Raw genomic sequence first — 19,210 nt, forward strand, 5'->3', positions numbered from 1 at the left:
ATTCAAATTTAATAATCATGAGCAAAGGTACTGTGTGGTAGCACTTGACAGGATAAAAGGCAAAAGGCTTCACTAAGCAAAGTGTGCTTGAAGGACACTCTTTTTGTTAAGAAAAAAGTTGCAAACTTGGATGTCTCATAATCTCTCAAAGACATCATCTAGTTCAGTGGTTCTCAACCTTTTATGCTTCACATAACCCCTGGAAATGTGTATAACTGGCATATCGTTGTATAGATAGTTAAAACTACAGTTATAGTATAATATTCGGAATAAAATAAAACATATATACGTGGGTGTCTGAAACCAGACCTCGGACGAACAATGAAAAAACTAATTTATAATTTCAAAATTAGATACTAATAATTTAAGTGGTGACAAACATATATGAGAGAAGATATGAAAGGTCTGTTGGAAAAAGCGAGAAAGAAATGTGAAAGAGTCAAAATTGTAGGATTACTACCTAGATATGATAGTACCGAGTTAATGATAGCAAATGATTTCATGCGCAGGCTATGTAGAAGATATGGATGTGAGTTTTTAGATATGGATGTGTGGGGTGTGTTTGATGGCAGAGAAGATTTGTATTGATGGCCTGCACTTGAATTCATTTGGCATCAGAAACCTGGAGAAATTACTTTAATAAATTTAGTTTAATCCTTTATCCAAGTATGAGCAAACAAATTACTTCTTGGTATCAGACCCAATGCAGAGAGTCAGGGAAACTAGATCATCAAGGGAGGAATGGGAAAAATGTGTATGAAAGTTCGGCTATGGTATACAAACATGATAAAGATATGAATGCCTTTGAACATGGTTATGTATGTGGTGAAGGAGTGGGAAAATATGCTTTGGGTTTGGACCTTTTAAATATGTCTGGGGAGGGAAAAGAGAAAATTCTAGAACAAGACCAAATAGATTGCATATCTAATTATAAGAATAGGTTAGGTCATAATTTCTTATGTCTATACACAAATGCCAGGAGCATTAGAAACAAAGGTGTTGAGTTTGTTGCTCAAAGTTGAGTTTGTTGCTAAATCAGAAGATATAGGAGAAAATGAGGAGGAGGAGTGATATCAGATGACTTAAGTCCAGTTAGGGTAGAAATACAAGAAAACAATGATGGTAACAATGTCCCATGTAACGATGAGTTTGAGTAGTCTATCTGGTGTGAAGTGGAGGTTAACAGAATGAAATATATGGTGGGATGTTACTACAGACCTGGCGGCTCAGTTGTAGGGGACAAAGAAATGCATCACCAATTTAGCCTTATTGGTACCAAACGAATGATCATTATGGGTGACTTTAATTTTCCAAAATCAAAGACTGATTGGGTAGAAGAAAATCTCATAATAAGAAAAAAAAACATGAATTTATTGAATTGTTGCAAGACAACTTTCTCAAGCAGCATGCGAAAGAAGGAACTCAGTACTCTTTGACAAAATATTGGATTTGCTCATAGCATCAGAAGGGATCTCTGTCAAGAATATGGCTATTTTACCACCAATTGGTGACAGTGATCATGCTGTTCTTTCTTGGGAAGTATCTACGTGTATTGAAGCTCCGATAACAGGCTACATGCTAAACTACAAAGCTGGAAATTATGATCAATTTAGAAGAATACTATCTTTGGTCGCATGGTATCAGTTACTGAATGGTAAAAATGTCAGCAATGCATGGGAATCTTTGAAAGTGTAAATGAGGCAGTATCTTGATGTATCCCTAGTGTTCGGAGAATAAATAGGTAGGAGTGAAATGGATGTGCAGCCTTATTATACAAGAGATCCATAAGAAGAAGATGATGTGGAAAGAATATCGTGAGAATAAGAGTGAGAGGAGTTATGAAATATATAAAGCTCAGATCAGAAAAGTAACAAGTATTATGAGAAAAGCTAAAATGGGAATATGGGAATAAAATAGGAATTTGTCAATAGAGAAGATGGAATATCAGCCCGTTTGCTAAAGGAATGTTCAGCTTAATTGGCTAGGCTTTTCACACATTTGTATAACTTGAGTCTCAGCTCAGGAATGATACCACAGGAATGGAAGGAATATATGATAATTCCATTGCACAAGGGTGGTGCAAAAACTGATGTGTTTAACTATCAACCTATTAGTATCTCTGGTATGGTATTTAGAGGTTGGCAAGAACTCGCATACAGAAATGGGTAGACAAGCATTCTATACTCTGTGGGGAACAACATGGGTTTACTAAAGGAAGGTCATGTTTTAGCAATTTGCTCATATTTTATAACAATGTTATGATCGAGTTGGATAAAGGGAATGGATACACTATGATAATGTTGGATTTTTCTAAGGCATTTGATAGGATACCACACAATAGGCTGTTGTGTAAACTGGAGAATATGGGATTGGAATATAATCTGGGGTGCGATATCCAGGAAAAGGAAAGTCACTAGTGGAGTGCCTCAGGGGTCTGTTTTAGGGCCATTACTATTTAACTTGTATATTAATGATATTGGCGAAGATTTGGATGGAGATATTCAATTGTTTCCAGATGATGCAAAGTTGGGACAAACCATAAAGAGTAGTGAAGATGTTGTTGCCTTGCAAGAAGACTTGAATAAATTGAGTGATTGGGCAAGCAAATGGGGATGTGAATTCAATGTTGCAAAATGTAAGGTTTTAAAATTTGGAAAACAAAGATAGGATGCAGAATTTATGCTTGGTGAGATCTGGGGGTGATAGTGGATAAGGATCTAAAATTTAGGGGGACACATCACCAAAATTGTGAAGACAACACAAAGACTTCTGGGAATGATGCAGAGGACACTGATATGTAGAAGTAGGGAGATTCTTGTTCCATTGTTAAGGCTCTGATTAGGCCACACATGGACTATCGTGCGCAGATTTGGTCACCGGGTTTTCAGAAGGATAAAGAGATGTTGGAAAGGGTCCAAAGGCGACTGACTAAGGTAGTTTCTGACCTCTGGAATGTTGAGTATGAGGAAAGATTGAGAAGATGTAATTTGCAGAGTCTGGTGGACAGAAGGAAGAGGGGAGATATGATAGACCTACAAGTTGGTAAGGGGTTGTTATAGGATCAATGGTGGAGAAGTTCTACAGCGAATAGTGGGAGATCAGGGGAGAACCAGAGGTCATCCCTGGAAACTGTATAAAGAGGGTGTGAGTAGGTGAGTAAGAGGCATTTTTTTTTCGTGCAGAGTTGTGAATGATTGGAATGCCTTGCCTGAGAGTGTGGTGTCTGCAAGTTTGTGGTGTTTGAGTGTGTTTAAGACACAGTATGATGAGATGTGTGTGTGATAAAAGGACCTCCCAGATGAGTCTTTGACCCCATGAGGTCTTGTTTAATAATAATAATAATAATAATAATAATAATAATAATAATAATAAGAATAATAATAATCTATTGACTTGGATCAGGGGATGGTTGACAGACAGATATCAAAAAGTGGTATACAATGGGTGTGAATCTGCCAGATTTAAGGTAACCAGTGGTGTACCTCAGGGTTCAGTCCTTGGGCCATTATTGTTCAATCTATACATTAATGACATTAAGCAGGGTCTATCATCAGATTTGCAATTGCTTGCTGGTGATCCGAAGATAGGCAAGGCAATCAGGGATGATACTCAGCAATTACAAAATGATTTGAATAGACTGGAAATCTGGGTAAACGAAAATAGCTGTCAGCTTAATCTTAGTAAGTGTAAAGTTACAAACTTTGCTGTGATTAGATTTCCAGTGGCATATTATATTAGCAGGGTTATGCTACAAGAAACTGAAGAGGCAAGGAATCTTGGTGTATTGGTAGATAAGAATTTAAAGTTCAAAGGTCACAGCAAAAGTTGCAAATACAACTCAGAGGATAATTGCCATGTTGAAGCGAACTTTGACATGTAAGGATAAGGAAGTCATTTTGCCTCTTTATAAGACTTTGATAGGACCACACCTGGATTATTGTGCATAGATTTGGTCTCCCAGGTTCCAAAGGGATAAAGAAGCTGTGGAAAGGATACAAAGAAGAGTTACAAAGAATATATCCAGATTATGGGATTTAGATTATGAGGACATTGCGAGTATGTGGATTGCAGACTCTGGTTAACAGGAGAAAGAAGGGTGATATGATAGAGGTCTATACATTTTTGAATGGGTATTATAGCATTTCAACTGATGAAATATTTCGTTATATATGGAAGGTAGGGAGTGAACATGGGGAAGGGGGCATCCATGGAAGTTAAGTTTGTCCCATTCATAATTTGCCATTAGGGGAAGTGAGTGCATCTAGTGTGAATGAATTTACTGGGACGGTATCATAGGTTTGGGTGATTTACAGCTGGGTGATTTACAGCTGGTTTGGGTGATTTACAGCCTCCATCGACGAGTCCTTGACTCCCTGGAGATCTCAGATAATAATAAAAATAATAATAAAAAAATTATTTTTATTTTTCAACATAATCTCCCTTAAGACTAATATATTTATTCCAGTGATGCTACAGCACCATTATCCCATTCCTGTAGTAGTGGTTCTCAGTAAGATCTGCAAAATACCCCTCTACAGCTGTAATCACCTCTTGATTTGAAGAAAAATGCTGACAAGTGAGGAAAAGTTTTAGTTTTGGGAAGAGATAGAAGCCAGAGGGAACCAAGTTCCAACAATTCATAGTGGGTGCTAGAGTCACCGGGGAATTTGAGTTGTGCTGAAAAAAGTGCTTTTTTAATTGGTGAATAGTGTGACTTCTGTCGAGATTCATACTAAGTTGTTTTTCTGTAATACAAATGTCCTTCGATGGTTGCTTTTGGAGTTAGTTGTTGTCACTATGTTGTGTATTTTGGTTACCGAGACGATGGGGTTCGAATCGGATGCATAATGGTGAAAGAGAAGATGAACATAACATAAGTTTTCATTATTTAATTTTATTTTATTTATATTTAGTATACTTAAATATTTTGTTTGTATTTTGTTTGTAATTTTACTTATATAGTTATACCTATAGTTATATTCCCTTATACTTATTTAGCGTTTAGTTGTAATAGTTCCTCGACACTATTTTGAATAATGATGAAAGCAGCAGCTAAAATTGCAAATGGCATATCACCAAGTCTTCCCCCATTTAATGACTCCATTTTGTGTGATATAATACGTGATTTTGTAGCATGATGGGACTTGTGGAATGTATGCATCCCGGCAGTTGTATATGTGGCAGGTGAGAGAAGGGGGAAATACGTATATGTGCAAAATGCAGGCAATGGGAGGAACTTAGTGAGTTAGAGATGACTATAAATGACCTCGTTGAGTCAGAGGTTGGAGATTCTCCAATAGAGGGCGAGAAAAGCAAGAGACATATGCATAAAATAATGAGAGTGGGGAGTATGGACAGGTTGAATGATTGTGAAGTTTTCAGAGATGGTCTCAATTGGGAGAATGAATGAGAGTGGCAAATAAGAGTGGCTGACTTGCAGAGAGAGAGAGAGAGAGAGAGAGAGATGAGCTGAAAGAGCAGGTGGAATGTCTAGGGAATGATGAGATGAGAAGTGTGAAAGATGAGATTAGGCGAATGGAAGAGACAAATGCAAGGCAAATCAGAGTAGGAGTGAGAGAGAGTTATAGGAATGATAGTAGAGGAGAAAATAGAAACAGTAAAAGAGAGGGAATGAGAGAGAGAGAGGTATGGGAATGATAGAAGAGGAGAGAATGGAAACAGTAGGAGAGAGCGAATAAGAAGAATGAGAGGGGAGCACTGGAACCAGGGATAGAGTAATGTCATAGGGATAGAGTAAGGTGAATCAGAGGAGTAAGAGAAAGTTATGGGAATGATAGAAGAGGAGAGAATAGGAACAGTAGAAGAGAGGGAATAAGAGAGACAGTTATGAGAATGGTAGAAGAGGAGAGAATAGGAACAGTAGAAGACATGGAATAAGAGAGCATTATGGGAATGATAGAAGAGGAAAGAATAGGAACAGTAGGTGAATAAGCTACTTCAAACTTGTGCTCCCCAATTTACCATTATTGTGAGTGTTTTTCCATCGAAATTAACCATCAAATGGAAACCAAACAGTGGATATCGAGCAGCGGAATACTTCAGTAAAACCTATAAGTACTTATAGTGTATTAAATCAGCTATCCTTCCAATTTTAAATCAGCCACGTGTAAGCGCTCACGATGCCTACTGTATGCAGCAAAGATGGCGGCATCAAAAGCTAACGGCGAACGAGCACCACATGTCTCACCAGCACAGTGCCATCAACCACCACCGACATACCCATTACGTGCCACAGCTTCAAAACTGGTGTCAAAGACATAAAAAGGGTATATGCTGCAAGTTCTGTTGCCACTGGCTGCACATTTCCTGCGTGAAAATAGACGAAGCAGCGCAAAAGCTACTTATCGAACTTAACCACCCATTCTTTTGTTCGCTGTGCCTCCTTTCGGTAAAACAACTTCTGAACATAGGTAAACATGTCGAAAGCCTCGAACAGCACATCAATGCTTTAAATGAAACTTTTATCTCCAAAATACGTGCAGTCAAAGCTAAGCTAGAATAAATTGAAAACCAGCGCAATGCAAGTTCCACTCTGCCAGTGAAAGAACTTCGTGATCTAATCGCATCAACGGTAAACGACTTGATGGAGGCTAAACACAAAAAACTCAATGCCATCATTTTGAATTTCCCAACGGAAAATGGAAAATCATTACAAGAGGACATCAATAAACTAGCTGAAGAATGCAACATTGATCCTAAGAATGTCATCAGGTGCCATCGTTTCGGGCCTATAAATAAAAGGAAGGACGGTACGAACTTTCTGCACCTAGTAAAAGTGACTTGCGACATGCCGTCAAGTACATCAAAAATAATAACAGCGATCAACAACAAGTTCAAAGAGAGTTGTCCCCAGTCACGCATATGTGCACAACTAGACCTATCATTTGCACAAAGGGAACAAAGACGCCAGCTTCGAAGACAACTCGAAGAAAAACGTCAAAATGGTGACAACAGTTAGACCATCGACTACAGACAAGATAAACTGGTGAAAAAACCAAGCGATGCCACTAGCAGCCACCATGGAGACCAGCATGCAGGCACCACATAGCCTAAACTCCAAACTGAAACTGAATAGTGTCCACTACCACCTACAGTCTACCAAATCCCACCTACTCTTCCTGGCAGAAACACAACTCTCACTGCCCCCCCCCCCCCCAGCACCACTTATCTCAACCTTCCAAACTACACACTCTTCAACAACTTTCTTCCCAAGGGTGGTGTCTGTGCATACATCTGCTCTGACATACCTTCCCAGAGAGCACCCAACCTAGAATCTTGACCTTCTTTGGTTGAAAATATCCCTTCCTCACTCAGTCCAATTCATCTGCTGTCTCTATCGCTCCCCCAAATCAACCAACCACCCTGAGCTCTTTAATTTCCTCTCCCTAAAAATCAACGTTCTCCAATCCCACTTTCCCAACAGCAAAATCATCCTCCTAGGAGATTTTAACATCCACAACACTAGCTGGATTTTCTCCTCCAGTTGTACAGATCTTGCAGGCAGAGAGCCAAACATTTGCCATCACCAACGACCTTTCACAGCTTGTCCAGATGCCAACCTGAATACCAGATAACCCAAACCACTCCCCAAACATCCTAGATCTCTTCCTCGTCAATGACTCCTCCAAATACATAGTGAAAGTAGTGAGCCCCATGGGCAATTCTGACCACAACCTAGTGCTCATCTCCTCCCCAATGCAACAATGTTTACACAGACACTCCCATACAAGAGTAGTTTGGCACTATAACAGTGCCAAATGGGACAGCCTCCGCAACTTCTATGCCGCATTCCCATGGTTGGACTATTGCTTTTGGCCTTCCAACCCAAACATATGCACTGAGCTTATTACCAAAGTAATCCTCACTGGCATGAATACATACATTCCACACAGCACTCCTCTGAACTGCCATTCCCTAACAAAATACTGGTTCTCCAAAAAATGTGCCAAGGCTGTAGAGATAAAACACCAGACATACCACAAATGGCTGAAATCAAGAACCCCATCCTCCAGAGCTTACACCGAAGCCCATAATAGATGCAAAAAACAATCAACGCTTCCAAAACAGAGTTCAAAAGAGCAAAAAGCAGGAAACTAGCAGCCTGACCATACAGCAGCCGCCTTTTGGTCTCTTGCCAAAGCAATTGGCCATAACTTCTGTCCAATACTATTCCTGCCCCTGTCACACCTCAATGGCTCTACTGCATCATCACCCATAGAAAAAGTCAATCTTCTGGCCTCATACTTTGCTTAAAATGCATGCATAACTGACGATGGTAAATGTCCCCAGGATGAGATCAGAAAAATACTGTCCAAATTAGACACAAAAAAGTCACCTGGTCCTGATGGCATTCCCCCAATTGTTCTGAGAGTTTGTGCTCCAGAACTGACCCCTATCCTATGTCACCTATATATACTCTCCTACTCCACTGGAATCTATCCCACAAACTGGAAATTGGCCTATATTCAGCTCATTCCCAAGAAGGGTGACAAGTCACTGCCATCCAATTACTACCCTATCTCGCTCACCTCAGTCCTGTCAAAGGTAATGGAAAAAATCATCAATTCCCAACTCCTTCACTATCTTGAAGACACTCACCAAATAAATGACTGCCAGTATGGATTCCGCCACTGCCGATCAACAGGAGATCTACTCACATACATCACCCATCTCTGGACAAATGCAATGGAGAGGTTTGGTGAATCTCAAATGGTTGCACTAGATATCTTCAAAGCCTTTGACCAGGTCTTGCACAAAGGCCTACTAGGCAAACTACCATCATTTGGCCTGACCCAGGACTTCTGTAGATGGATTGCCAGTTTTCTATCTGGACACACCCTGTGTGTGACGGTGGATGGCTCCCTATCCTCTCACCACCCAATTAATGCTGGGGTCCCACAAGATTCTGTCCTCTCACCAACCCTCTTCCTGCTATATATCAATGACCTACTGCAATTGACCTCCAACCCAATACACAGTTTTGCAGACGACAGTACACTACACTCTTCGCTTGCATTTGATAAGTCTTACCCTACACAACTCACCTCAACCTACAGAACATCAACCACCACCACCCTCAACTCCGATCTCAAAGCCATCCAACAATGGGGTTCGGATAACCTCATAAATTTCAACGCCAATAAAACCCAGTTCTGTACTATTTTCCATAAAAAAGAACCTTTTCTCAGTATCCCTTTTGGCGGTATCCAAATTTCCAGACAGTTTGAGATCTTGCTCCTTGGAATCACCCCCACATCAAACTCTCCTGGCACAAACATATCTCAAACATTGCATCCTCAGCCTCAAAAAAACTAGGATTTCTCTTTCATTCAAGATGTTACTTCACCCCCGAACAGCTATTAACATTATACAAGTCACAAATCCGCCCAACTATTGAATACTGCTCCCACATATGGGGTGGGGCCCCCAAAAGCTCTCTCAAAATGTTTGACTCAATACAGAGGAGAGCAATTAGACTTATCAACGATCCATCCCTTAGCAACTCTCTCCCCCCACTTTCACACAGATGTATGGTCTATGCAGAGACGTGTGGCTTCCCAAGGAATACAATTTAAAGTCATTCAAATCAAATGTCAACAAATTCCTCCTTTCCCAACCCACTACCCATACATGGTACTAATGTACTATAGGTTGACCAACCAACCTGCAGTGTATGGGCCCAACATTAAAAATAAAAATTAAAATTTAAAAAAATAAAAAAAATAGAAGAGAGGAAATGAGAGAGAGTTATGGGAATGGTAGAAGGGGAGAGAATAGGAACAGTAGAAGCGAGGGAATGAGAGAGAGTTATGTGAATGATAGAAGAGGAGAGAATAGGATAAGTGGAAGAGAGGGGATGAGAAAGATAGAAGAGGAAAGAATAGGAACAGTGGAAGAAAGAGAATGAGAGACAGTTATGGGAATGATAGAAGAGGAGAGAACGGAAAAAGTAGGAGAGAGAGAGAGAGAGAAAATTAGAAGAATGAGAAGGGAGCACTGGAACCAGGGATAGAGTGATATCAGGAAGGCAGGTAAGGGGAACACAGAGAGAAAGTGTTAGAGGAGAGAGAGTGAGGGATGCATGTGAGCAATCCAGGAACAGGGTAGTAAGAGGTGTAATGTATGGGGACTCAATGATCCACTGTGTGGATTGATAGAAAGTGTGGCTATGGCAACTAAGAGGGTGAAAGGGTAGATGAGATGATTGTGATGGTAGAAACAAATGACTTGAGAGGTAATGTAAGTTGGGCAATGAGAGATATAAGATTCTTGCTTGGGTTGTATGAAAGAAGATGCAGAAAGGAAAGAGTGTGTGTGTGTGATGCCTAGGTATGATAGTGACAATCTGAGCATAATGGCAGTAATATTGAATAATATAATAGCTAAAATGTGTCAGAAGAGAGGATTGGAAAATGTCGATGCTTGGAGGGCATTTGAGGACAAAGAGAGGAATTGTATGCATTTAAATGAGGAAAGATGTAGGCATCTGGAGAGATTGCTGTTCTGAACAAGTCAGTGTGTCAATACAGAGAAATTAGAAGGTTGAAGGTGGATGTAGTAGTGGCCTCTTGTGGGAATTGGTACTTGAGAGAAGAGGAATGACATCAGGTAATGCTGAGCCCAGTGGAGTCTAAAGGGGATAATGCTGCATATAGAAACAGTAGCATTTTTATGCTTTATACTAATGCCAGGAGTATCCTTAATAAAGGAGAGGAATTGGTGGTGCTGATAGCAACAACCTGGTCAAAGTTTATTGGGATCACTGAGACATGGTTGACAGAAGAGAATATAATAACATGAATAGAAGTAGCAGGGTACAGCATTTTTGGCAGGATAGGAAGGGATAGCATGGTGGTGGAGTACTGCTTATGATAAGTGACAACTTATGTCCTCTAAGAGTGGAGGCTTTGGAAGGCAGTGAAACTAATGATTTTGAAAGAATAATGTGTGAGGTAGAGGTGGGCAAGACAGGATATTTAATGTGGTGTTGCTACAAACCAATGAGCACAAAGGGTGGGGACCAGGAGATGTTTAGACAGTTGAGCTTGGCAAGTGCAAGAAGAATGGCTGTTATGGGAGATTTTAACTACAGTAGTATAAATTGGGGAGAGGAAGATGCATGTAGCAATAAGGGAATGGAATTTCTAGAATACTTGAGGGACAAATATCTTAGGCAACATGTAATACAAGTAACAAGAGGTTCAAGAGTTCTGGATTTTGTCATAGCATCAGAAGAGTTGATAATAACTGAGATGACATCTCTCCCACCAGTTGGAGAAAGTGACCATGTGGTTTTGACTTGGAAGATGAATAGACATGCAGGAGTATCAAAGAGACAGGAACGTATGTGAAATTATAAGGCAGGTAATATAATAGTCTTAGACATCAACTTGGGGAAGTTTCATGGAGGGATTTATTATAAAGTTACAAGAGCAGTAGATGAGGGAAAGGCATATACTGCCATTTTCTTGGATTTAGCGAAGTCATTTGACAGGATACCACATGATAAGCTGATATTTAAGTTGCAGCACATGGGTTTGGATGTCAGGTTGGTCAACTGGATTGAGGATTGGCTCTCAGATAGGTATCAGAGAGTTGTGTATGGTGGGGCAGTTTCAAGGAGGCAGAGGGTTACAAATGGGGTCCCACAGGCCTCAGTATTGGGACCTATATTGTTTAACCTTTATATCAATGTTATTGTCAGTGGATTGCAGGGGGATATTCAGTTGTTTGCAGATGATGTGAAGCTGGGAAGGGTTATTAGTAATAGTGCAGGTGTGGTAGTCCTGCAAGACGATTTGAATAAGCTCGACAGATGGGCAAATGAAGTGAGGGTATCGGTTTAATGCAGTAAAATGTAAGGTCTTGAGGTCTGGGACACATTGATGGGACACTGCATACTCTATTGAAGGAGCTATACTGGAGGAAGTAGGGGAAACAAGAGATATGGGGTTGATGATTGATATAAACCTGAAATTCAGGTGACATATTGCAAAGGGGGGGGGGTGAAGGTAACACAGAGGATTGCTCTAGTAATGAGAAGGATGCTGACCTGCAGAGAGAAAAGAGTTATCTTTCCGTTGTATAAGACCCTGATCAGACCCCACTTAGACTATTGTTCTCAGATTTGGTCCCCAGGATTTGAAGGGAATAAATTAACTGTGGAAAGGGAACAAAGGCAGACATTGGTGCACTCATGGAGGGGGCCAAGGGGTCCTGGCCCCCTCCAAAAGAATAATTACTATTCTTTTGGAAAATGAATGAGAAAAGTCTAGAAAATTTTCCAAAAAATCTTTTCCTAATTAAAATTCTTTGTTTTTTTAATTTATGTTTGTCGTGTTTTCTGTTTCTATACTACTTATGAATTAGCGGTCACATAAGGTGGGAATACCCTCTGGCTCCCAGGAATCGTGGCCGGCGTGAAAGCAAGGCGAATTAAGTAGTGCTCTGATGATACTTTGTTTTCCCGAGCCAGCCAGAGATCACGGGTATCATGTATTGGCAATCACTGCAGATGCTCAGTCATAGGTTCTTTGCAATGCATACTGTGTATTCTCAAATCGTCTACTGAAATCGGCCCCCCCAAGATTAAATCCTGAGTGCGCCACTGAAGGCAGATAACAAAGATGGTTTCAGGACTGTACAATGTTAGTTATGAGGATCGGCTGAGGGAATATGGACTGTAGAGTTTGGTGGATAGAAGAAACCCAGTGTCAACTATGGTTACATAGTTGACACTGGGGAGAGCTTGGTTGAACAGTGGGAAGAAGTAATGACAAGGGGCCATCCCTGGAAATTACGAAAAGAAACTGTGAGCAAGAGGGTGAAGAGTGGTTTCTTTGTATGGAGGGTGGTTGAACCATGGAATGCATTGCCCGATAGAGTGGTGAGAGCGAGAATGGTCAATGAGTTTAAGGAGTGATATGATAGACTTTGTGTTTCCTAGGAATGAACTCACGCAATGAGTCTTTTGACTTTATGGAGACATAAATAATAATAATAATAATAATAATAGTGCAGATCCCTTAATTTTTCCATTGCCCAAAACACCTTTATGGGCATGTGCATTGTCATGATGAAAGATGATTTTTTTTTCAGCAAACCTGGTCTTTTCTCACAAATTTTTTCATCTAGTCTGATTAAAAGATTGGAATAATATTCCCCGGTTATTGTTTTACCCTTTTCAAGATAATTAATAAACAAAATGTCTTTAGCATCCCAAAACACCAATGCCATGACCTTGTCTTCTTTGGCACTGAACAACTGGCTTCTGCACACTGTTTTGGCTGCTGTTTGAATTCTGGTGTGTTCTTATAAATCCAAATCTTATCCATAGTAATGAATCGACCCACAAAATCAGGTTTTATTCTTGTTAAAATGCTCCAAGCACTGTTCAGAGATTTTCATGCGAGTGTGTTTTTGATCTGCATGGCACCCATCTTTAGCAAAACTTTTTCATTTGCAATTCTTCATGCAAAAGGTATCCTACATGTTCTTTTGAAATGCCTATAGTCTTAGCAATTTCATGCACTTTGACTCACCTGTCATCCAATACCATATTGTGCACCAATCAATGATTTCTTGTGTTGTTACGCTTGTTGGACGTCCTTCACGTGGATCATCTTCAAGGCTAGTATGATCTCGTTTAAACTTGACAACCCATTTCTTAATTGTAGAAAATGATGGGAAGAGTGCCCATAAACTTTTATGAACTTCGAATGGATTTCTTTTGGCATTAAATCTTCTTTTACAAAGAATTGTATAACTGCATGATACTCAATTTTATCCATTTCAAGGGATACAGACAACAATTTGGCTTCCGACAGCTGTATAAAAAACTACTTGATAGAATGACTTGCAATTTTACATGGATGCTTATGACAGATGTAGCAACCTAGAAAAAAAAATCTTGTCGAGAACTTTCCAGACCACCCATGTATATACACGTTAAATTTTGTATTCATAAATTACATATATCAATAAACAAATAGTGACATAAATAGTTTAACAAATCTTATAAAATTATAAACATTTTACTGGGTAATCAGGGAGATGGTTGTGCTGGTTTAGGCTTGTACAGTTCATCAATGGTGGGGTTATCTTGCTAAGGTAGAGTCGCAAGTCATCTTCAACGTCCAGCCTGTGCCTATATTTATTTTTCAAAGCAGCCATGCTTCGTCACTCATTTCTCAGAAATTAATCAGTATCAGTGTTGCCAGCTTAGCAACTCGATCTAGAAACTTTTGAGCTCTCACAGCATACTCCCAAAAAATTTACCACATATCCCCAAGGGGTATGCATACCCCAGGTTGAGAACCCCTAATCTAGATGATTTCATGTGGGGAAGAATTATTGGAAAGCTTGAATGCCACAGAATTAATGATATTGCCAGAGACTTTGGAATCTCACATAGCATAGTATCCAGGCTCTCGGCAGTGTTTCAAACCAATGGGATGTGTTCCAGACATCTGCTTAGAGGTTGCCCTCACTCTACCACAGAACATGACAGATTTTTGGTTATAATAACAATACACATAATCAATACTAACACGGTAGGTCAGCTTGCAAGTCGGCTCCATTCAAGCACAGGTGCGTAGATATCTTAAAAAACTGTGGCAAGAACATTTGTGACAAGTAGGACTATATGCCTGAAGGTCTGTAGTCTGCATCACTGTATCCATAGCTCATCATAGAGCATGTTTTCAGTGGTGTTGTTTTCATAAATATTGGACAAGACACCAATGGGCTAATGTAATCTTTACAGATGAGAGTCATTTTAGTCTTCTTCTGGTTCTAGATGACACTTGATCTGGCGTGAAAGTGGTACTGCTTACCATTGTGAGAATGTTCTTGAAAGGGATAGATACGGCAGTGCTGAGGGTCATGGTGTGGGGAGGCAATACGCATAATGGGTGCACTGAGCTACAAGTGCACCCATTATGCGTATTGGACTGTGACTGGTGAACGATATTACAACCAAGTTCTTCAATGTCATGTTTGATTGTTTCGTGGTGCTATATGGGAAGAATTCATTTTTATGGATGACAATGCTACACCACATTGTACACGAGCAGTGGAGATACTTCTTGGGAGCAAAGATATTAATTGAATTAAGTGGCCAACATGCTCCCCAGATCTCCACCCCATAGAAAATGTTTGGGATGCAATATGGAGATGCACTGCTGCTCAAAATTCTCCTCCAGGAAACAGACAAGACATTATCCTTGCTCTGAATGAGAAATGGGTCAGTTTGCCTCAAGAACTCCTGAATCACTTGGTGCTAAGCATGGTATGGTGTTGTGAGAACTGCATCGCAGTTCAAGGTGGACATATTCCATACTGAAATGTGTCTCCACATAGTTTTCTGTAAGCATTGTACATTAATTCCTTAACTACATCCTTAGGAAATTTGTAACTTTCCAGAATTGTATTGCAATTTAATTTGTATGAAATTTATAACACATTTTTGTGTAATATAATTTATTAGTATGCTGGCAATAAATTTATGTCCATATTTGGTTGTAGTCATGAAAATTTTTCCATATACAGATAAACATGTGGTTCATAATTAACTTTTGGATACCAGTGTAGTATGGATGTTGTAGTCCCTTACGAGGATTTGAAGAAATGGAATAGGTGGGCAAATGAATGGGACCATCAGTTTAATAACACCAAATAAAGTTTGGGATTTACCAATTAGAGTAAATTATAATAGATAAAAAAATTATATTTTTCTTTTAATCCTATGCACAATCAGGTGGAGAAGATCCAGAGGCAAGTGACCAAGATGGTAGAAGGTCTATGGAATGAACCTTATGAGAACAGGTTGAAGATTTGTGGTTGATAGGTAGAAAAGGGGGTGATATGACTGAGGCATACAAATTACTAAGGGGTTTTTACAAGATTAATTCAGAGGAAATTTTTTAGAACAGGTCTGGTGGTGGGAGAACTAGGTGCTATCCATGGAAACTGAGTAAAAGTGTAGTTAGCAAGGTGTTAGAACCAGGTTTTTTGCTTGGAGAGTAATAAATGAGTGGAGTAGGTTGCCAGAGTCTGTTGTGGGTGCTATGACTATGAATGAGTTCAAAGCAAAGTATGATAGATACTGCACAAATGTTGGATACTTCTTGACATGATGTTTAGGGCCTCCCTCGATGAGTCTAAGGACTCCTTGGAGCCCGTAATAACAATAATAATAAGCTAGCAACATTTGCATGTGAAGTATCTTCACAAATAGACTACTTTTATTCCATGTTAGTCTTATGAAACCTTAATAACTTATATGTTTCTGTTATATTTCCTCTTTTCCACCTATGAACTTGCTTTCCTAATCCACAGAACAGTTATTATATTGGTCTGTTCATGAAAAAAAAGCTGGGATAGGGAGTTTATTATTCCTATTTATAATCTATAATAAGGCAACATCTGTAATAAACTCCCTATTCCTGCTTTTTTAGTGTGTTCTTCAATATCTAAAAAATCAAATGAGCTATTTTGACTACTTTTGCTATATGCCTTTTAAACCTCAACTCCCTGTCCACAATCATGCTCAAATCATTGGCCTCATCGATTTCTCGTAGTTTATTTCTATAAATGTAGTACAAATGTGCAGCTCATGATTTCTTCTTCCCCAAAGTACATAACCTTACACTTATAAAAGCTGTTATATTAAACTGGTAGCCTTTTATCCTTGCTCATATTACCAGACTTTTTAACTCATCTTTCCAGCTTTCTATATTGTTGATGTACAAATTCAATAGTAGTAGCTCAATTATAGAGCTCTGATGTGGACAACTAGTCACCTTCTTGTCCTGGATTTAATTCTCCACAGTGGAGTGATGTGGAAAAATATCAAAAAAGGGAACTGGACAATGAGACTTATTTGTGCTTATGGTCCCACAGACGGTTCTACCAAAGAAATGAGGAAATTTTTCAAGGCATTAGAGAGGGTAGCTGGCTCAATGAAAAAGGAAAGAATCTAAACAGCAGAGATTCCCTAACATATAGGGAAGCACAATTTCGTCATGCTCTCCTCAAGCACATCTCTCATGGAATCACATGCAAAACTTTCTCCTTAAACTCCCTTTTTTTTTTTTTTTGTTCTTTCATGCTTTGTTTTCTCCTGCCTTGTGCCTCACTGTTTTTAGGCTTCAATGTCATACTATTCACCAGGCATTTCTCTAACTGCTTTTTCTTATGTTTTTCCTGTACAGGATTTCACATAAGCACACCATCTCTTTCATTACCATCGCATCATTCTCCTCATCTTCCATCTTTCCCTTAATACTTTTTCTTGTTCACCTTCACTTATTTCTACCACCTTGCTAACATTCTTATTCTGATTTTCCGGTTTTTGTTTTTTATTCTACACACCCTACTATACTTCTCGCTCCTCCCACACTTCTGACACTCACTCGCAAAACACTTACTACACACAACTTACTAGTTCACTCTATTTCATCTTTTACTATTTGAAGTGAACACATTTCACATACACTACAGTGAACAAAATCCTGCATATTGAATTCACCTGCCATTGTTCTTATACTCATCAGTGCTATAACAGTTCATATATGTAACAGAAGTAACAGAGTTGTTTTCCTCACATGTACACACACACACACACACACACACACACACACACACACACACACACACACACACACACACACACACACACACACACACACACACACACACACACACAAAAAAAATTCGCAAACAGCAAGGAAACATCCAATAAAAATAGTAAGCCACTACAAAGGAATTCAGTATCACTAATTATTTTTAAAATACCAATTATCTTTCACGAGAGGAGATTAGCCCTGAGATCCAAGGAGAAATGAGAAGGAATTCTTTTGCTATGTGGCCAGTAGGGGGAGCAATAATTATGAAACAATGACATCATTAGAGAAAAATGGGAGTAGAGTGACTGATGCAAAGAACATAGTGGATTTGTTTAATGATCACTTTGGGTATTTCTTCCTGGAAATGTAAGTTTTGTTACTAGAGTGATGGGAAGGGGGGGGGGGGAATTCAAGTTTCAGAAGTGCATGAGAAGAGCATGTTTCAAATACAAAGTACTCTGGAGATTGGAGGGATTTCATGACGTGTTTTGAGAGAATGTGCTAAAGAACTGACAGTTCTGCCGACTTGGCTTGGCTTTTAGTGAGAGTCTAGCTATGGGAAAGGTGCCTAAGGATTGGAGGAAGAGTAAGATAGTGTATTGCATAAAGGTGGTGATAAAATAGTAGTATAAAACTATAGGCCAGTTTGATTTCTTCTGCACCTGTTAAGATTTTGGAGAAATTAGTGAAAGATCGTATGCAACATTCAGCAGATGAGAGTAATGTTATCTGTGAGGCTTAACATGGATTTGTTAAGGAGCACTCTTGTTTTAGTAATCTCATTGCCTTTATAATAAAGTAACGAGTGGGTGATGAGGAGGGAAGGTGTATACTGCATTTTATATATTTTTTTTGATTTTACAAAGACATTTGACACAGTGCTATATGATAAGCTGATAATTAAGGTGCAGCATATGGGTTTGGATATAAGGTTGATGAACAAGATTGGGAATTGGCTGTCTCATAGATATCAGAGAGTTGTGTAAATGGGAGCAGTATCAGGGAAGCAGATGATTACAAGTGTAGTTCCTCAGTGCTCAGTACGAGGAGCTATATTGTTCAACCATTATATGAATGACATGGTCAATGGATTGCAGGGAGATATTCAATTGCTTACAGATGATGTAAAGCTGGAAAGGGTTATTATTATTACCTAAGACCACCTCCTCTAGAGTCAAAAACTCATCTGGGGAAGTCCTTTTGTCATACATACAGCTCATCATACCACACCTTAAACACACTCAGATTCTCTGCAGACACCACTCTTTCAGGCAAGGAATGCCTTGCCTTGCTTGAGATGAATCACAACTCTGCATGCAAAAAACCTGCTTCTCAATCCTCTGCTCACACCCTCCTTATACAGGGATGACCTCTGGTTCTCTCTTGATCCCCTACTGTTTTCTTTAAAACTTCTTCAACATTGATCTTATAACAACCTCTTACTAACTTATAGTAAGTCTCTATCATATCACCCCTCTTCCTCTTATCCACTAGACTTGGAAAATTGCATCTTCTCAACCTTTCCTCATATACCTTAATCAGTCACCACTAGACTCTTTCCA

General features: G+C 39.3%; 1 protein-coding gene across 1 annotated transcript in view; it reads right to left on the reverse strand.

Annotated features, from left to right (window-relative positions):
• Nucleotides 1–19,210, reverse strand: part of LOC150103771 (carnitine O-acetyltransferase-like) — a 214,323-nt gene that overhangs the window by 65,719 nt on the left and 129,394 nt on the right. The window lies entirely within an intron of this gene.

Source organism: Typopeltis vanoorti, chromosome 8 (genome assembly GCF_054136105.1).
Source record: "Typopeltis vanoorti isolate ZY-2024b chromosome 8, IOZ_Tvanoo_1.0, whole genome shotgun sequence".
NCBI classification, from domain to species: Eukaryota; Metazoa; Arthropoda; class Arachnida; order Uropygi; family Thelyphonidae; genus Typopeltis; species Typopeltis vanoorti.